The sequence below is a fragment of the Filicampus tigris genome, chromosome 2, assembly GCF_054856515.1.
Source record: "Filicampus tigris isolate MCC_2025a chromosome 2, RoL_Ftig_1.0, whole genome shotgun sequence".
Lineage (NCBI taxonomy): Eukaryota > Metazoa > Chordata > Actinopteri > Syngnathiformes > Syngnathidae > Filicampus > Filicampus tigris.
Genome location: NC_141218.1, coordinates 38,925,891 through 38,939,367, shown reverse-complemented (window position 1 = coordinate 38,939,367; position 13,477 = coordinate 38,925,891). Strand labels below are relative to the sequence as shown.

The following is a 13,477-nucleotide window of genomic DNA, read 5'->3' as shown; positions in this document are numbered from 1 at the left end:
GAAGTGTAGACTTCCATCAAATATGGATGCCTCAACTCGATTAGTGTTGTTTGAAAAAGATGAAGACAGTCAGTCATCTGTACAATGGGAGGCAGGGACAGGTTTGTTTGAAATTCAGAATCCAGCAAAACCCTATCTCTCCATTCCATTAAGTAACAACACCAATCATGAAATAACAATACAACGTAAAACGGCTGTAGGTATCCTGCAACATGTTGAAAGTGTTTTGGAGACAGATATCCTGGACACCTCACAGCCTGCAGCAACTATCAGTGAAGTCACCACCACACAGACCAGCATCTCAAATCCATGTCCGTGGCACCTGCCTCTAAACCTTGACAATCTGGAGGAAGATACAGCCAAGACGATGCTGTATGAGGACTCAAATGCCTTTGCAAGGGATGGAAATGACATCAGCTGTATCCCAAATTTACAAATGGTAATTAACCTCAAGGACGATATACCTGTGCAGAGTTTACACATCTATTCCCAAACCCCTTTTGAAGGGGGTAAAGGAATATATTCAGGATATTCTTATTAAGGGATGAAGGGTCAAATCTAAGCCTGCCTATTCTGTCCCAGTAGCATGCGTTTGAAAAAAGGACGGCACTCTGCGTCTCTGCATAGATTACCGCCTCCTCAACCAAAACACCGTACCAGACCGATATCCCCTGCCGCGAATACAGGATTTGACACACTCTGGGTGGATATTCAATGTTCAGCATACTTGACCAGGGTAAAGCTTACCACCAGTGATTTGTAGCAGAAGGGTCACAACATCTGACAGCCTTCATCACTCCCTGTGGGCTTTACGAATAGATCAGGATCCCATTTTCAGACTTCCCAACGCAACTGCAGCTTTCCAGAGAAGCATGGAGGAACTGTTAAGCTCCCTGAGAGATGAGTGTTGCATTCCGTACATGGATGACCTACTGTGCTTTTCGAAATCCTTCAGTAACCACTTGGAGGTGATTCGCAAGGTTCTCAAAGCGCTGCAGCATCATGGGGTGAAACTACGTGCCGAGAAGTGTGAAATGTTCCAGAAGGAGGTACGTTATGTTGGCCGCCTATTGTCATCCAAGGGAGTTCAAATTGATCCCACAGACCTTGAGGCGGTGCTGGCTTTGAAGACCAAAACACCTCATACAGTTGGTGAGCTTCGTCAGATTCTTGGCTTCTTAAGTTATCGCTCTTTTGTACAGGACTTTGCCAAAATTGCCAAACCATTGTATGAGCTGTTACAAGTTCGGTGTTCCATGGCTCAACTTCTTCCTCGCCACTGCAAGTTCAAAGGTCCACAACTTCCGTCCAAAACACCTATTGAATGGAAGCTTGATCATCAGAGCACCATGAAAAGACTAATTAATATGTTGATCAACCCTCCAGTCCTCGCTGACTTGAAGTCACCATACAGTGTACACACAGATGCATCAGAAAAAGGGCTCAGTGCAATTCTTTATCAACAACAGGGTGGAAAAATGCGAGTGATTGCATAAGGATCCTGAACTTTGACACCAGCAGAACGGAACTACAGTCTTCACAGTGGAAAACTTGAATTTCTTGCTCCAAAGTGGGCAGTGGTGAAGAAATTTAGGGACTATATATTCTATGCTCCACATTTTACCATCTACACTGATAATAACCCACTTACCTAAATCATGAGCACTGCGAAGCTGAATGCAGTGGGACACCGCTGGGTTGGAGAATTGTCAGGGTTCCGCTTCAATATCATATATAGACCTGGAAAAAGTAACATAGAAGCCGACACTCTCACGCATTCCACTCGATATTGCCAACTATGCAGCTGCATGCCCTGGGTAACTGTCTCAGGACTTGCTACATGCAGCGTGGAAAGGGAGTAGGGCAGCCCAAAACAAAGATGTGGCATGGATAGCTCCACTTTACACCCGTTCAGCTGACATAGTGCCACAGCCTCATTCACTTTTGCCAGAAATAAACCAAGAGGAACTGGCAAAAGCTCAACGATATGACTCTGAAATAGGAGAATTAATTAAACTAAAACAGACCAGAGATGTGCTAACAGAAGAGGTGAAAAGAACAGTGGGTGGACTTACTCGCAAGCTCCTTCATGAGTGGAATCAAGTACATTTGGAGAATGGAGTCCTCTATCGTCGAACACCAGCAAGAAAACAGTTACTCCTACCTGTCAAGTACCGTTTAAGTTGCCTTAAAACACCTCTATGACAACATGGGACATGTCGGTACAGAACGAGTACTCCAACTTTCCAGAAAACGTTTCTATTGGCCGTACATGAAGAGATGCATAGAAGAATATGTCTCAAGAAAGTGCAGTTGCATAAAGCAGAAGAAACCCCTCCACACATGTGCGTGCACCTATGGGCAGCCTGATGTCTGTTTCCCTCTCGATTTGGTTTGCATAGACTTCTTGCATCTGGAGAAGAGCAAAGGAGGCGTTGAGTACATTTTGGTATTAATAGAAAAGCTCAAGCTTACCCAACCAAAAAGAAATCTGGACAAACTGCAGCTGAATGTCTATATAACGACTATGTACCTCGATTTGGCAATCCAAACCGCCTCCACCATGACCAAGGGGGTGAGTTTGAGAACAAACTTATCCATACCCTTGGGCGGCTGTCAGGGGTTGGACACTCACGAACATCCCCATATCATCCGCAGTGTAACCCTGCTGAGCGGTTTAACACTGCTGCAAATGTTACGGACACTGACAGACCAAGAGAAGGAGAGATGGAACGAGCACTTACCACAAATGATCCATGCATATAATTGCTCGCCACGAGTCTACTGGATACTCACCTCAATATCTACTGTATGGGCAACACCCCCGCCTTCCAGTGGATCTTTTGTTTGTTCTGAACATTTTTCAAGGGAGGTGTACTCATATATGCTGAGCACTGTACAGAGATCTTCATTTAAGATGTCAAAAAGTGTTTGCGGCTCCCAGTGTTTTCTATTCCTTGCAAACCGTGTCGAAATGGCTCTTTGAGTGTTAAAGGTTGCAGACCCCTGGTCTAGAGAAAAGCCTTTATATGGATTGCTTCATATCATAACTTAAAAATGCTCAAAATGTCGTATTCAACCATGAGGTGCATCACTGTTTGCGCGGCCCTTTTAATCTGACATATCCACTCGCATAACTGCAAGTGTATGAGATCATGTTCTTTATGTGGTGTATACCACAAATATATAAAGCAGTGTTAGTGTAATTTCCCCTTGAGGGACTATAATGAGTATATTAAGCTTACATTAAATTAAAATATATGCTGCACTACCTATTAAACAATTAAGTTGTACAGAAAAAGTCTGAATAACACACAGTATATCAGAAAAAAAAAGGAAAATGTTTTTCCATCCAGTGCCAAAATCTTTTTGACATTTTTACCTTCAATTTCATTATGTTTAATTTTGTTTAAAAAGTGTTTTCTTTTTGGGGGCATTACATTGCATCACAATGTATTTTTCTTTCGTAAATATGTGTATATGTGTGTTTTTCTTTTCTGAGTTTTCACATAAACCAAATAAAAATAAAGACAAAAAAGGTTCTCTGTTGAGGTATGAGGAAAAATATGTCTTTAAAGTAGCACAGTATTGAAACAATTAAGTTGCCATCATGGGTGATAATCACGCAAGAAGCTCACACTTTGCACCCAAACTAGTTCCGCAAGCAGATCAAGATTCTGGGCTGTCTTTTACTTTTTCTTTGTTTGGGGTGGTCCATAGTTATTCCCCCAAAAATGTGTGCCAAATCAACAGCCCAAATGGGACTGTGACATATTATTAGCTTTAAATAACGTCCATTTTCTACAGGGCTGTCAACTGAAGCCTATCACACCTGATTTCGGGCAAAGTGGAGTATCTTGGACTGGACACTGGGCGCATACCAACACTCACATTCACAGCATCACCTCAGTGACTCACATTAAAAAGGTATTGAACAATTTTTCAAATGACTCATTTTTCTGGTATCAAAATGTTTGTTTATAATCATATATTATGAATGTTCTTTGTATTGTTGTTAAATAATGTATAATCATATAAAACCCACCCTTCTTCCATACCAATAGCCCTTATTAGGGTCACGTGTGTGCTGGAGTCTATCTCAGCTGATATGCCAGTGAAGGCCGTCGTTCATCCAGGTTATTTCATTCTGAGGACATTGAATCGATCGCAAGCAACCTGTTTTGGTTATCCTAAAGACCTAGTGTGAAGTAGACTTGGCTAACCATCTTTTGACGGGTAAAACTATTTTAAGCATACTTTTGTTCGTTTTTATGGCGCAACCCACCCAGATTCATACTTAGACCCATAGCAATGAGTTTAACAATGAAATTGCAAACGTTCGACAATCTCCGGTAATCTTCGGTGAGTGAAGTCACCCATTGTACTGCATTGTTGATTGTCTCGTTAACAGCTTTTTATCATTGTTATTGCGTTTTTAACCGAAATGCCAAGGCGCTGTGGCGATGCATTGTTCACATTCAGGCCAACAGTTGTTTCAGTGGCCAAAAGATAAGAATAGGACGCGTAAATGGAACAGTTTGTGTTACAGTTCAACCGGCTTCCACATTAACTGGCACCCGATTCCAGCTGCGTCCGGTCGGGCAATGAAAGTCCAGTAATCTTGTTTTTTCTGTCTGCACATTCGTCACAAGCAACATCGAAACTGTTCAACTGCATACCTGTTCAATTCTGCAATTCAGACTTGAAACAAAACGTCTTGTTTACAACTCCCGACTGGCTGCAAGAAATTGTAAACATAGTAAAATAATAAAACAATATAAAGGTAGAGAGCGGTATTTCTACCCGTGACACAAAGAAAAAAAAAAAAAAGCAGTAGCCCACCGGGGGGAGCCAATACCCTATATGCCAAGAGCTGGCATGACTGTTGATGAATGAACATGCCACGTCCTCTTGGAAAACTGCCAATCAAGTTAATCATACTATAGATTCACTTGCATTTTATGATTTATTAAATATACCTTAGTTGTGCCTACTTCTTGTCACAATGTGACAAGAAAGAACGCTAATTTGACAATGTGGGACACTAACAGTCTGACATGTGCTCTCAGTGCTAACAGAATGAACAGACCTATTAAGTTATCTCATCATATGTACTGTAATTAGGGCCCGAGCAGCAAACGCTGCTATTCTATTTCACTATTGTTCTATTGCCCTATTGGTCCCTATTGTTTTTGAAGAAATTATTATTATTATGATTATTTTCTATTTTCTCTGCGTTCAATTGCATTTTTGACCCCCTAAATATGCTAGAAAACTCACCAAACTTTGCAGTCTCATTGGGCCTGGCGAAAAATTTGATATTTTAAAGTCGCTGTAAATGTCGCAAACAAAATGGCCCTTTAGCACCACATAGAGTGGCAAAATAAAAACCAATCCCTGCCTGGTTGACATAGGCCTACGAAAATTGGCAGGCACATGTAGCACCCAGAGACGTACACAAAAGTCCACTGCAGGCATAGTTTAAAGTGAACAGGCAGTGAGCTATGAATTTTTGAATGTCCAATTTTGGCCCATTTTTGCACATTAGCAGGAGGCATACTTTTGTATCCATGTTCCAGAGGATTTATCCGATTGACTTTAAACTTTGGATATACCATCTTAAGACGTGGAGCAAAAACTGGGAGAAAAAAAGTTGACTTTTCTATATGACGGGGTGGGGCAACAAAATTTGGGTAAAATATTTCCTTCGCCACAAAGGAGAAAATGTTTAATAATACCAAAAAATTCTAAATTTGACCTGTACATAAATAGTCGTGACCTGAAGACATCTGTATGATAATAATAATCTGTTATATAGAGCGCAACCAAATGACGACTAGAAATGTCCTTTTTTACATTTTAATGTACTGCACGGAGACCATTGAATGAATCCGAATGAAAATTTGGCTGAAAAGTCTCAAGACATTGGTCTTGTTCTACGCCGAATATTGTGACTTTTTGGCAAAGGGCGTGGCCATGACGGTGCTGCAAAGTCTGATAATCCACTTTGACAAGAAAATGTACTGTAACTTGACTCAGATGTTCCTATCGTCTCGAAATGTTTCATATTTGTTGGTGGCCAAGGCCTGAAAACGTCTATGAACTTATTTTTCATCGTAGTGGTAGCACCACCTAGTGGCTAAAGAAAATACATGTTTCTTTTGTTTTTCTTCAGGTTAACCAGGTCCACATCATATTTGCTGAGGTTAGGCCTTCCTGATATCAAAATACGAAATTTGCATTTTTTTCATGAAAAGCTGTTGCCATGACAACCGGCAGTTCACCAATAAAACAACGCTGATTTTGAGAGCCTGAACATGCACGAAATCTCACGATAGTTTGCACACACATTAGGCCTGGCTAAATCATCAATATTTTTTTATTTCATGCCGAGAAATTTTTAAGAAATAGCTTGCTAGCGCCCCAAGAAATTCTTTTAAAAAATCAGCCCCGGTTTTACGTTACATCTAGATCTACGAAGATTTGGTGTACTTGTAACACTACAAGGCCTGCAAAAAAGTCACTTGAAGCCATATGCTAAACCAAACAGGAAGTCCACCATTTTTAATTAATTTGAAAGTATAAATTTGCTTTGATTACAATAGCTGCTGGAACTTGACGCATGTGATAATTTCTTCTGACTCACATTTGATAATAGTCAAAGAATGAAGACATCTATGAACTTATTTTTCATCGTAGTGGGAGCGCCACCTACTGGCTTTTTCTCGCAGGATAACCAAGTCTACCTCATAATTGCTTAGAAGAGTGTGTAGACCTTCCTGATGATAAAATACAAAGTTTGTGATTTTCCGTCAAAAGCTCTCGCCATGGCAACGGGCAGCTCGGTAATTAAACAACCCTGATTTTGATGGTCTTAACATTTACGAAATCTCACGAAACTTTGTACACACATCAGACCTGGTGAAATTATCAATATTTTTCTATTTTATTGTGCAATTTTTAAATAAATGGCTTGCTAGCGCTCCCTAGAAATTTTGAAAAAAAATCTGCCCCGATTTCACCTACATCTATGAAAATTCTGCGGTATATGTAACAGGTCAAGTCCTACAAAAAAGTCTCTTGTAGCCATATGCTAAACCTCACAGCAAGTCCGCCATTTAGAATTTACTTTAAAGTTTGCCGTCACTTTGACTACAAAACCTACTGTAACTTTATCAACATTGTAATTTCTTCTAAAGATTTGTCACATTTAATGAGTCTTGGCCTGAAGACATCTACAAACTTTACTGTGCTGGTACCGCCACTTACTGGCTAATGGAAATGTATGTTTTACTTTTGGATGTTTTTCTGCCAGCGGTTAACCAGATACATGTCATATTTGGTCGGAAGAGTGTTTTAGTCTTCATGATGGTGCAACACGAGTTTGTGAATTTTTGCAACAAGCTATTTACCATGGTAACACTATTCACCAAGAAAACAACACTACTTTTGAGGCTCTAAACTTGCAGGAAAACTCATGAAACTTTGCAAAAACATCAGGCCAGGCTAAAGCATCTATGTTTTATTAGGTTATTGTGCGATTCTTAAAAAAATGGTTAGCAAATATTTTGACGCGATGAATTACAAAATTTTATTACCGCCCGTTATAACGCGGTAAATTTGACAGCACTACTAAAAATGTAATGTGACATACATTATGTTTAAATGGCAGGGTTGAATATTATAAACTTGCTTAAATTTTACTTTTCGGTTAGCAAACAAAGCTAAGCTATATTGGTTGCAAGCGTAAAATTATGTCAGGTCAAATTCATTTGTTTAGCCGTTAATTACAAAACTCTCAAAGGGCTTTACAGACTTACAGTGGACAAAGATTGGACAAATATCTCCTGATCTAAATTTCCCTACCGGGCAAGGAAAAACTCAAGCCGTCCTATTCAGAATTGTTCATATCATCGCTTTTTAGTTTTCACATTAATGCGATGTAACACGGAAAAAACATTTATGTGAAAATAAGAACAATGACAGCTACAATATCTGGAAAGTGGATCTTCCTCAGGACTTGGCTCGGTCAGTCGATGCAAAACCCTCCACCTTTGGGGAAGTGGTCCACCTCAGATTTGGTGCAGAATCCATCAAACAACACCTTGAGATTGGATCATCATCACCAAACCTGCACTCGAAGCAGAGGAGAGGGAGAGAGGGGGAGAGGTAGAGATGGAGAGAGCAGTAAAACAGGCTCATGTGTGGTTTAACTAAATAGGAGGGTGTAAAATGGGTGGGTATAAAAATCTCAGTTCAATGTATTGTTGTACTTTGTCCGACATTTCATTGTAAGTAATGAAATATTAAGTTTACATCCAATTTTTCTATACAGATCTGTCATGTTTTTTATTAACTTTTGTACTCCACTTGCACAAAAAAAAAAATATTGTGCTGTACTCTTTCAGTTATATACAACTTGTATATTTTACTTTGGTACCCCATATGCACAAATTGTGTGCACATTTTTCATCTTCAGATGTTTTTTTTTTGTTTGATACAAAAATATGGCTTGATGTTGAGGTATATTTTAATATAGACTAATACAGTTAGTCTTAATTTACTCATTATCTTAGAGAATAAAGAACGTAGCTATTTGGAGGTAACCAATAAATATGTAATAACTTGGATTGAATATTCATCCCGCTCCCTATAAGAAAGCAGACACGAAAGGGGGCAACTTTTTGGGACACTTTTTTGACATCAGCTGTATTAGCCGAGACGTACCTGCTCTTCAAAAGAAAATAACTACAATGTCACACATGTTTACATGGCAGTCAGATATTTCCAAGTTGTCCAAATGTACTTCTCTTTATTTGTGGCTATTTCTAATTGAATCAATATGGGAGCATTCAAATTGATACAATTGAATCACAATATGAAGAATTGAACTCAAACTGAATCGCAATCTAAAGAATCAGAATTGAGTCCACTAAAGAGTTTCTTCACAATGCCCAGCTCTAGTAAATAAACACACAATCTCTTTATGATCATGTAAATTATGCTGGTAGTATCACAATAACATGGCACTGCTAAAATGTAAATGTTGGAACACTGATGCTACATTGAGACCAAATGCGTTGTGAGTGTTTCAATTGAAGCCAATGTAGTTCGCGCGGTTGGACGCGGTGTGATGGTGGACCCCTTTGTGAGTATCTTTTCATGCAAAGCCCGAGTCCTGCCTTGAAAAGATTGCCACCTGACCAAAAAGATTGGGTGAAATTACAATTTCACAAAACATTACTGGCTGAAAACACCTGCCATATTAAATTTGGAAGAGGTATTGTAAATTATGTCTGGGTGACAATCTTTTCAGGGATGGAATCAGGCTTCAGTTCATGGTGTGCACCTCTTGCCCAATATTAGCATAGAGCATAGTTAGCATATATATATTTATTTTGTTTATTTAACACCTGCTATAAAATAATTTTAATAAAGTTACTTTCTTATTACTTATCTTTATCTAAACACCATTTATGTAAAAATAAGAAAACTGGAAAAAATTGACTTAAGTGTTTTTCACAGGACAGCAAAACCACAATAATTCAGTTGTGGGGTGATACCTAGCATTGCAGAGCGGGTGGAAGTGGTAGCCCTCAGGTATAAAAGGCAGACTACTCTTCATTGACCATTTGTTTGGGGGAAGCCAGCATTCACTAGCCTAAATTACGTTATCGATAGCAGTCATTAGACTTTGTTGTTCACAAACAGAGCCTGGAAAAATAAATAAATTGAAGAAACAAAAAGCTGAAAATGACTTCAGCCATGTCGACACCTCTTGTATCTTTTTTTAAAATTTGGCACAATAATAGTAAGTCACTGATGGTGTAGTGGTACGCACGCCTGAGTTGTGTGGGCAGCGTGGGATCGGTTCCCACTCAGTGACAGTGTGTTTGTGTGCCCTGCTATTGTTTGGTGACCAGTTCAGGGTGTAGTCTGCCTTTCGCCCATTGTCTGCTGGGATAGGCTCCAGCACCTCCCCGCGACCCTGTATAGGATAAGCGGTGTGGAAGATGACATGACATGACAATAATAGAAAACTACAACACTTCATTTTGTCAACGGTAGCCATGACTGAGTAGCCTAAAGACCAAATCTCAGTTGGCACATTCAACAGTCGCCAAAAGCACTGAGGTACAGTATGTTGCAGGTCTTATTCTGTTTTTTTTTTTTTCATCAAGAGCTCCAAGTGGGTCATTTTGTGCAAAAATGAAAGAAAACAATTTATCTTATCTGATTCATTAGGTGTTTTCAACCACTAGTCAGTCACACACTCTTCTAGTTCATCAATAAATATCAACAAAAAGAAAAAAAAAACGTGTGTTCATTTCATCTGTTACTCAGACCCTGAGTGCTTCATCATCCTCACTGGAGATTTTAATCATACTGTTCTCAAGACTGTCCTCCCAAAACGTCAACAACATGTACATTTTCCAACTCAACAGCACTCCAGCTCTACTCTGAAGACATCCAAAGCCTGCCTCATCCCCCACATTAGAATGTCAGACCACATCACTGTTATGCTAATGCCAGCATGCAGACATCATGAGAATGTTGCCAAACCAGTTTTGAAGCGGACCATTAGGCCTGAGAGGACCTCCACTGCTCCTCAAAACTGGTTTGATTCAACAGATTGTGAAATGTTCAAGTATGCAGCAATAATAACTACAATAAAAGCAGGCAGCAAGAATAACCACAATAATAATAATACAATTACTGTTTTAATGTTTTGTCATAGATTTAGATCTTTCATTACCACATAGACAATAATGAATACACAGACACTGTGACCTCCTAAACACCAAGTGCATTTATGATGTGACCCAGATAAAAAGCATCACCATTCCCCGGGCTGAACAGAAGCCAACAGACCTCCACTTGGTGTTGGGGAAAGCCAACATTGACTAGCCTAAATAAAGTTATCGTACCTGTCTTTTTAGACTTTGTTGTTCACAAACACATAGCTTGTCAAAAATAATAAAAATAAGTTGAAGAAACGAAAAGCTAAACATGACTTCAGCCATGTCCACACATCTTTTTTTTTTTTTTTTTTAAATCTAGTGCAAAAATAGTTAACTACAACACTCCGGTGAGCATTTTTGTCAGCGCCATGATTGAGTAGTCTAAAGACCACATCTCAAATTGTCATCCACCTGTCTTTTGACTTTGTTGCTCACAACCACATAGCAAAACCTGGCAAAAAATAACAAAATTAAGGTGAAGAAATTAAAAGCTAAATCCAACCCCCCCAAAAAAATGAAAAAAGCAAAAATGAAAAGCCAAAAATTACTTTAGCCATGTGAACACGTCTAGTTGCTATTGTTTTTTTTATTGTTGTTTTATCTGGCGCAATAATAGTAAACTACAATATTTGATTGAACTTTTTTAGTCAGCGGTAGCTGTGATTGAGTAGCCTAAAGAGCATATCTCATTGAACGGCATGTGCTTACATCTTAGAAAATGTTGGGCTTCATCAGGGCTCGAAATGCATTGCAAGCATATCTGCAAATTGCTATGCAGCTGTTATTGTGTTGAGACGCAAACGACGGGTGTTATGGTACTTTGTATGAAAAAGTGTACCGGTACCTCTTGCAAACAAGTACAAAAGCAGCTATTGCATAGAGCCATCAGTCGTCAAAAACAAGTTAGCACACTTGTGCAATTGTTCTGAGATGCAAACGCCGGGTGTTATGGTGCTTTGTATAAAAAAGTGTACTTCCTGAAACAAGTACGAATGCAGATATTGCATAGAGCCATCAGTCATCAAAAACTAGTTAGCACACTTTGTGTTGAGTATCTCACATTTGTTTGGCATCGGCATTTCAACAGTTTGCCAATGTGTGCATGATTTTTGTGCTGCTGTCGAGAGAGTGGTGTTACCAGAAGTCATACGGTTGCCCAGCATCAACAAATTAAAAGACATGGCGTCACATTTTCAGGTAAAATGGGGGCTGCCACAGTGTGTGGGTGCCATAGATGGATCCCACATTCCCTTTCTGCGCCTAGAGCAGTATCACACAGAATACTTCAACCGCAAAGGCTGGCACTCCATCATTTTGCAGGCTGTAGTGGATGGGCAAGGGCAATTTAGGAATGTTTTTGTCGGTGCTGCGGGGATCCTACATGATGCCAGAGTTCTTCGCTTGTCCGGGTTATGGGATCTTGTGGATAAGGGTTTGCTCCATCCTCAAGAGACAAAAAACATATGCAGACAGGAAGTAGGATATTACCTGCTTGGCGATGCAGCATATCCCCTTAAAAGATGGCTTTTAAAGCCTTTTACTGACAATGGTAGGCTGACCACCCAGCAGTTAGTTTATAATAACAAGACAAACAGAGCCAGAATCACTGTGGAACATGCATTTGGTAGACTGAAGGGTAGGTGGCGATGCTTGTTAAAACGGAATGACTGCCATTGTGTATTACATAATTTGTGTGAACAGCATGGGGATGATTTCTTGGGAGAATGGGCTGACACCACGATTGTCCTGCAGCAGCCTGATAGTGCTCAGTCTGCAATAGTGGAAGCTGAGGGGCTCCATGCCCATGCAGCTATTATGCAGTTCTTAAATACACCAATGTAAAGGATTAGATTTTGTTTGCATTCTATTTTTCCTAAAAAAAAAAAAAATGTGCTTTGCAAGTTTTTATTTCTATAAAAAAAAGTTACAAATTATAAAATTATTGGCTCTGGCCAATTTTTTCCACAAGTTTATTTATCACAGCCAGAAAGCCCAAATTAAAGTCACGCTCTTGTATTCTGGTTTCGTTCAAAATTTCCCGCTCCAGTCGTGCATTTTCCTGATTGTTCTTGATGGTCTCCTGGAAGAGGAGGAGCTCCTGCCTTCTGGTCTCCTGAAGAGACTGTAACTCCTGCCTGCGCATGTTGATTTCCTCCATAAACATGGCCTGGCTCTTTTCCTCCATGCGCCTCAATGCATCAGTGTATAGGGTGTCTCTGTCCCGCTTCCGCTTACCTATAGGCATATGAATAACAGTAAATAATTTGCAACCACTGCTATATAACATAAAACACAATTTTGCAGAGTCTGATTTTATTGGTCATTTACCGGGACGGGCGAGAACTGCAGGAGACGAACAGGACGGAGTACAGCTCCTACGGTGGCATGGCGAGTTCTCGCTGGTGTCCTCAAGTGAAACTGTCACAACATGTCCATCAAATGAGTAACAGCGAATGATTTTGGTATGCTTCAAGTTGTATGAAATTAAACTGACCGGAACGGGCAGGGAGGTCAGGAGACTCAGGATGATCGGTGGTGCTACTGCTGTTCGATGGAGCGCTCTCACTTGAAACTGTGTCACAAAAATTGTCGATCCAATTAGTAACAGTGAAAATGATTTAGGTATCCTTCAAGTTATATGAAAGGAAACTTACCAGGACAGAACAGGAGAGCAGGAGATGCAGACAGTTGTCCAGCTATAAAACACGCAGACAAAAATTCACTGTTAAATGATA

The 13,477-nt window shown here is 39.8% G+C and overlaps 1 long non-coding RNA gene across 1 annotated transcript in view; it reads left to right on the top strand.

Moving 5' to 3' along the window:
• The window catches only part of LOC147152399 (uncharacterized), a 58,592-nt gene that overhangs the window by 13,379 nt on the left and 31,736 nt on the right, over positions 1 to 13,477 (top strand). Inside the window, exon 2 of the long non-coding RNA XR_015085753.1 lies at positions 3,808 to 3,927. This is a non-coding gene — a long non-coding RNA (uncharacterized LOC147152399). The remainder of the gene's footprint in view (positions 1 to 3,807; positions 3,928 to 13,477) is intronic.